The sequence below is a fragment of the Natrix helvetica genome (genome assembly GCF_964273705.1).
Source record: "Natrix helvetica genome assembly, chromosome: 2".
Classification (NCBI taxonomy): domain Eukaryota; kingdom Metazoa; phylum Chordata; class Lepidosauria; order Squamata; family Natricidae; genus Natrix; species Natrix helvetica.
In genome coordinates, this window is record NC_138552.1 from 216115403 (window position 1) to 216123042 (window position 7640).

The window sequence follows — 7640 nt, forward strand, 5'->3', positions numbered from 1 at the left end:
CATATTTGAGTTTGCTTAACTCACTAGCTAAAATCTGATTGGTTATTTGGCAATTGAGTTTGTCATATATATTAAGCTCAATGTGTATCTCATTAAAGTTTAAACAATAAGATGCCCCCTTTTTTTTTCCAAAATGCAATCTCATGGAACAAAGACATGCAAAAATCTAGGTGGAAAGTAATAACCCTTGCAGGAATTCCACTGTGAAAAAGGCAGAGGTAAGAGGAGGCTTATTTAAATCCCTGTGTATTCAGGAGAAGATTTCCCTCTTTCTGATGAAGAAAATTTCCTTCTTTTCCAATGTGCATCCCTAAAGGTAAACTTTCTCATTCTTTACTTTGATATTGAGGTGTGGGGGAGAAGAAAGAAGTTATTCCCTGGGAGCTGAAGCCAAGAATATCATGAAGAGTTTTGCTTTATCAAATGGGCAGTTCTCATTGCTTCTAAAAGTGATTAGGGGAGTGTGACATCTATCATTAAACTATCACAGAACATTTGAGGGTTATACGATTTGCATTAGTAATACATTCATTTATTGAATATTATTTTCCATCTATCTACAATAGGCCTCAAGACAAATGCATATCATGTAGATACATCTGACTTTCTCTCTTATCATTCATCCGTCTGTCTGTCTGTCCATCTGTCTAATATCCATCTCTCATGTTCAATGTAAGGTATGCAAGCTGAGATTAAAAAGTCTTGGGAAAGCACACACATTTGTCTTAATGTTTCCATCCAGAGCAGTTCCACTTCTGAAGACACAATGGTTTGGTGTGGGATTTTAAGTACATTCAGCTGAGTATATTTTGGCTCTTCCCACTAACTGGGATTCCTGAAACAACAGATCAACTGAATGAGAGTATGTGTAGTCAGCTGTATTTTCCTTCACCATCATGCTGAACTTACAAAGATTAGAAGTCTTCCATAGAGAGAAAGCTATTTCACTGACTAGTGGCTAATGTATCAGTTCTGCTGTCCTGGTGTACCTTTATTTTTAAATGGAAAAGTGGCTACTGTGTGTGTGTATATATACATACACACATACACACACACAGACACACACATATGCACGTGCAAATAATTTTCCCTAAATACTTGAATCAACTTAATTTATATTCCAAATTTAATGTACATACTGTATATGTTTATTCTCTCCCCGTCCTGCCCTCCCTCCCTCCCCCCTGTCCCTTACCCTCCCTGCTCTCTCCAAACTGACTCTTTCTATATCAGCTTTTGGTTATGGGGGTTTAAACTTGCCATGTCCCCCTGATTATATCCAGTCCATGCCTGAATTTATACTGGTTCCACAGCATAAATGCCTTTATGTCTTCTCACTTTTTTAAAAAGCACATTATTCTGACTGAGGACAATCCTTTCTATTGCAGTGCACAAAGAATTTACAAAAAAAGTGTGATCTTCATTTGGACCAGCTAAAATATCTTTCCCCAGCTTGCTATGCAAATTAATTGGATCTTTATTAATTATGAGGGACTAAGTCTTATTTTTCTCTTAGCTTCTTTATAAAGATCTCAAAAGCATTTGATCCATTATTTTGGGAACAGAATGCTACAGAAAACCCAGCAAAGCACTTCTATATCATCTCCAGAATATCAGGCAAAATTTTGGATTTCTCTGCTGGATTTGTAAGGGTGTCTATGTTCTTTCTGCATCAGAAGTGTTTCAAGACAGTGGTCATATTTCATACATATCGTATTTCCCCGAAAATAGGACAGGGTTTTATTTTCTTTTGACCTTCGAAATAAGCACTTGACCTGATTTTGGGGAGGTCTTATTATTTTTGAGATGCAGGAGGTGGCGAGCATGGTCACCTCATGGCTGCTGCTATGTTGCAATATTTTCAGGGGGGGGGGAGCTTATTTTAGGGCATGCGCTTAAAAGCCCGATTGGGCTTATTACACAGGAAAGTCTTATTTTTGGGGAAACAGGGTAGACATAAGTAGAATTATGTTCAGGGAATGCATATAGGAAAGACCAGAATTATTAATATTCCATTTCATTTCACTCCTCATTGTCCCATAGCTTTAATTCCTCATACCTACTGGTATTTTTTTAAATTCCTGGTTTTTTTATGTAATTATTTATTTGTATCCCACCTTATTTTTTTTTACAAAGTGCTCAAACTGATGAGCATATCCAACAGATTTTCCTCCTCCTTTTCCCCCCACAACAACTGCTCTGAGAGGTGAGTTGAGCTGAGAAAGAGTAACTGGCCCAAGGTCACCCAGCTGGTTTTTGGGACTTTTATTATATTTTGTCACACAGTCAGCCAGATGTTCAGATTGGCATTTGGTGTTTTTATCCACCTATCGATTTCTTCCCAAGGACCTGGGATAGGTAGATGTTGACTTTTGATGGCGTTAGAGGATGTAACACCATCCTGTTATCATTGCAGGATGTAAGCTGTTTTGAGTTTAGCTGCCTTTTGCACTTGACTGATGTTGAATTTCATAGTATTTGTTCTATTATGTTCCATTTTAGATAATTTTAAGGAGAATTACATAAGGATTTCATATAATAATGAAGAGGACAGTTAAATTTTGGGAAAGTAACTGATCCCAATCACCCAATGAATCCCATGGTTGAGTAGGGTCTTGAACCTGAATTTCCTCAGACCGAATCTACCACTTTAATCCCTAAACTATAAACCTCTTGGACCAGGAATATATAGCATTTTTCCCAGATCAAAAGGTTATATTGTTACCTATTTCTACAACTGTAGCTCTACATACATTATCAAAGTTTGTCAAATTGCACAGCGCAATCCACTAACAGATTCCTCCTTCATTCCCTTTTTATTGCTCTTTTCCTTTCTGAAAGTTAGAAGCAATTTGCTTTCCCTGTAAAGTGTCAGTTTGCTGCCTCAAACAAAAGAAACACTTAACTATCTGAGGCATTGCATGATGGATGATCCTTGGTGGTGTCTAGCAGCTCAATAGATGCTGCCTCTTGCAAAAGAATGGTTTATGAAACAAAGTTCATGTATTCCAAAGGCATTTGTTAATGAAATGGATGAAAAAAAAAGTTAACCGTAATGTCACTGGCTGGGCGCTAGACATAGCAAAGCAATTTCATTGGAACAATACATTTCTTAAACAGCTTTCATGGGTTTTCAGATTCATGAGCCCTGCCCCAACCTGGAAAGGTATGAAAGGTTTGCCCCTGACAGCCTCTTGGGAACAGACAGCTTTGAAGGATCAAATCAAAGTTTTATCTAAATCAACATTCTGTATCACACAGCGGGCAGTTTAACTTAGTTGGGTATTTCCCAGGTTAAAAATTTGTTTTTAATGCACTGGCTCGGATTACTCAAGTAATTTTAACAGTTCTAAAATCTCAAGGATGCTTTTTCAAAAGACAACTGGACGTTGTTTTATCTTGAAGGCTTCTCATCCAAGAAGCTTCTTCTGCTCTGAATGGTGGAAGGTGGAAAGATTGATATGTATTTGCCTGCAAGGAATCTTCCATTCTCCACCATTCATCAAAACTGAAGAAGCTTCTTGGATGGGAAGCATGTCTTCAAGAAAAAACAAAGTCCAGTTGCCTTTTGAAAAAGCACCTTTTGGATAACCATGACATCGTTGCCTAGAATCTACATAGACAGTGGTTGTAATAAGCTTGAGTCAGGGGCAGAGCCCCCACGCTGATGTTATAATCAATCTATGTTCCATGTCAGTCAGTCCTTTGGGGAAAGATTGACATGAAAGAGTCTAATGTCAGGGTCAACGATATCTTGTCATTTCCTATTAGACATGTTCTACCCTAGGCATTTCATTTTTCTATTTTCTCCTCCATAACTATCTCTGGTTCTCCTTCCCCGTCCCAAAGCATATGTCAATCTCGTTCTCTTCTTCTTCTTCTTCTTCTTCTTCTTCTTCTTCTTCTTCTTCTTCTTCTTCTTCTTCTTCTTCTTCTTCTTCTTCTTCTTCTTCTTCTTCTTCTTCCTGTTCCTCTCCCTCTTTCCAGAAAGAAAAGACAGATCTGTCACCTCAATGCTCCAACTTTATTTCTATTGATAGTTCATTGTACCAGCAGTGACATCTTCTTTCCCTTTCTCACTTTTAACTTTTTTTTAAAAAAAGTGGGACTGTTGAAGAGCAAGATGGCATTTTCACTAATTCTTATTGTCTCTTTGTTAGATGTATATTCAGCCTTTCCTCCAAACAACAGTACTCCCTCTTCCAAACTCCACCAGATTGGCCTGCAAGTTAATCCATTTAATTCCATGACTCGGGATTCATTTGAATCTGAATTCCCCCCAGGTCTGGTTCAAAGTTTTCCTAATTGCTTCAGATCCAGAACAGTAGTCCTGTTTTATTTCAGCACTGGATGTATCATATGATTTTGTTAAATGTTGCAGAGATCTCAAGAAACAAATTAATTAGTTCAAGAACTAAATGCTCCAAATCATCTAAGAAGTCACATCAACAGAGATCTTAAGAGTGTAATTAAATCACATAATTTATTATTATACCCTGCTGAAATTTATAATGCTGGCTGTCACCTTCAAAGCCTTATATGGCTCAAACTCTAGGCATCATTGGGACGGCCTTCTCTAAGCCATCTGTGCCCTTTCAATAAAATCTGTAAGGGAAGGCATCCTTTGCATTTCTTTGAATGCATGTTCTTGGGGCAATGAGGGCAATGAGTCTTTTCTGTTACAGATTTTTCTTTGGAAAACTGGCCCACCTGAGATCAGGTCTGCACTCACCATGATGGCATTTAGAAAAACTGCCAAGACTTGGCTATTTCAGCTCATCCTTGAGAGAATGGCACTTGCAGTAAAATGCATACTTTTTCTAAGCAATATTTCCTCAGTGGGGTGGAAATGGTGCTAATTCACCACTTGCTTTGCTTTGTTTTTACTGCTTATTGGGTTGATCGTTGTTTATTGTATTTGATGGTCTGCTCCTAAGAGTTATCCACAGATAATGCAGCCTAATAGCCTCAATGTATGAATAGACAGGATTCAGAGGCTCCGTGCAGGGTTGCTGGGAAGCCAAAGAACCCATGAATAGTGGGTTGCTGGTATCTTGGTCCACAGAGATATGCTATGGCAATATACCTACAGCTTCATTATGCAGTACAGATGTTGAGAAAAAGGGGGGAAATCTTTGTCATGCTGTCATTTGGGATATAATTGGGCTCTAGAGACCTACAAAATAGACAAATAAGGAAACTGACTCCACAGGATGACTAGCATACTTTACTGAGACAAGCTATTTTAACAGAACTTTCCAATCTCTCTGTTTACCCTTCCCTTCCGCTTATACTCTAGGGCAGGGGTGCCCAAACTTGGGAACTTTAAGACTTGTGGAGTTGAAGTCCACAAGTCTTAAAGTTCCCAAGTTTGGGCACCCCTGCTCTAGGGAATCAGAAAAAGATCAGATTAAGATTCTTTCTGACTTTCCTATCGTCCTGGACTTGATGCATACTTTATCTGCAGCAGTGGTTGTCCTTTAACACTTCTGGATGTCTTCTCCAAGGTCACTTCTATGGCTCCTTATTCAGACCAATGTTTGAGAGATGAACCAAAACTTCATTATTTTCCCCTGCTTTTCAGGCAGAGTGGGAAAAATGTGATACGCAGATTTAGCTGCTCAGTATTGAAGATAATACCCAAGGAAGACATGCCTTTCTATTTATTCCTTTTTAATACAATTGATGTGAATAATTATGTTTTATGATAATATATTGATAGAATATGTAAGGTCAAGCAAGCTTTTATGTGTACATATTGCTATTCAATTCGATAAGACTCTTGGCCACACAATTATATAGCGTCATCCACTCACTTTTAAGCAGAAGTGACTTTATGATTGTGGTTGATGCCTCTTAACCAGGAAAATCTTTTTTAAATTGATGACATGCCTTCAAGTCGGTGTCATCTCCTAGCAACCACATATAGTTGTTTTTCATTGATCTGTCCCTAACCTGGTCCTTCAACCCTTCCAATGTTGACAGTGTAACTGATTTGAATTGTCTGTGTAAATTAGCATTATTCTTATTAAGCACCTTAAACAAGAAGATGACTTCTCTCTGAATGTCCTAGTTCACCATCCACATTCAAGAAGGCACATCATATTTCTTGTGTCTTCAGTTCGAAGTAAAGCAATTTATACTTTTCATTATCAAAGCCACCCATCTCAAATGAAATTACTTCCAGAATAACACAATTCTAAGCTGTATTATTTACAGCCGATTCCTGAATGCCTGATCCATAGGGATATTGACATCGATTAATATTGATATTAGTATCAATGTCAAGTTAGTGAGGTCAGTTTTATCGGAAACTCACCACACTGTAGAGTTGACAACCTGTTTTATTACCATTTTTGTGCTTTTTTTACATTTTTGTTTAAGTAGTTCAGCTGATAACCTCCTGATGTTTTTGATGAGCTAATGCAGTGTTGTCCAAACCATGTAGCCAGATTTATGCAACACCCATATATTTTGTGCGGTCCACTCCATTAAAAATTATGTTCTCAAGAAGCAAAATTAAATTTGACCCATACTTTCCTTCCCACTTTTAGTAAGTGGGCTAGTGATGGCGAACCTTTTCAGCACTGCTGAAAAGGGAGTGTACGCATGCGCACGTCGGCTGCAACATGGAAAAGGAGTGTCCAGAGGCCATTGCATGCAGGAAAATAAACTTCTGGATTCTGGTGCGCACACGTGTGTTGGCCAGATAGTCTTCCGGTAACTGGCACGCATGTCGATTGGCTGCCTGATGTGCATGCTCATGCTGGAAAACAGAAGAACAGCTCTTCCAGTTTCCAGTACTTCCACATGCACGAAGGCCAGCTGATCGTCGTGCACACCATGCACACCAGAAACCTGGAAGAGGAATGGGCGATGCCACGCATTCCAGGTGACATGGCTCCACATGCCACTTCAGGCAAGTGTGCTATAGGTTCGCCATCACAGACGTAGGCTGTTTCACAGATCATACTTAACCTCCAATGATGAAAATTGAATATTAAAATGACAATCTGATCAACCTCTTTCCTTTTATGGTAGAATTGTGTAGCTCCATGAACTGGGCACGTTGTTATATATGTGTGTAAAAGTGAGGTTTTCTCCCTCCCCATCACTAATTTATAACACAAAAGAAATAGATCTTCTTTTCCAGCTTCACACAGTTGCTTTCAACACCCAACAGCACAGTGAAATGTTCAATGACACGCATCTTCTGACTGGAGGTTTGATTTTAATTGCTAGCCAGCAATAGAGCCAAATTCCATACTTTTCCCCTTCATCCTTGATCTGCTGAGGCTCTTTTATTGAATGTGCTTATGTGTTACAATATTATATAAAGAGAAAGTGTGTCTTTCTCTAGTTTACTTTCACTTGGTTAATGCAAAATATTTTATTTCCCCTGAACTAACTGTGCATTTTTAAATATATGAAAATAGATTAGAGGCTAAAAAAACCCCCACCATTACTTTAAATTTTCTTTGCAGGAAAAATGAACAATCAGATCCTTGACCATTCTGACTGATGGTTTTCATCCCTGCTTTCCACCAAGCAGTTGAAGCTCAGCCAGGAAGTGAAGGAGAGTTTAATTTGGGAATTGGTACAAGAGAAAAGGGCTAAATGTTTTCTTCAAAAGCCCCACT

The 7640-nt window shown here is 38.5% G+C and overlaps 1 protein-coding gene across 1 annotated transcript in view; it reads left to right on the plus strand.

The window, feature by feature from the left end:
* Positions 1 to 7640, plus strand: part of LOC309386004 (sulfotransferase 6B1-like) — a 294923-nt gene that overhangs the window by 175921 nt on the left and 111362 nt on the right. The window lies entirely within an intron of this gene.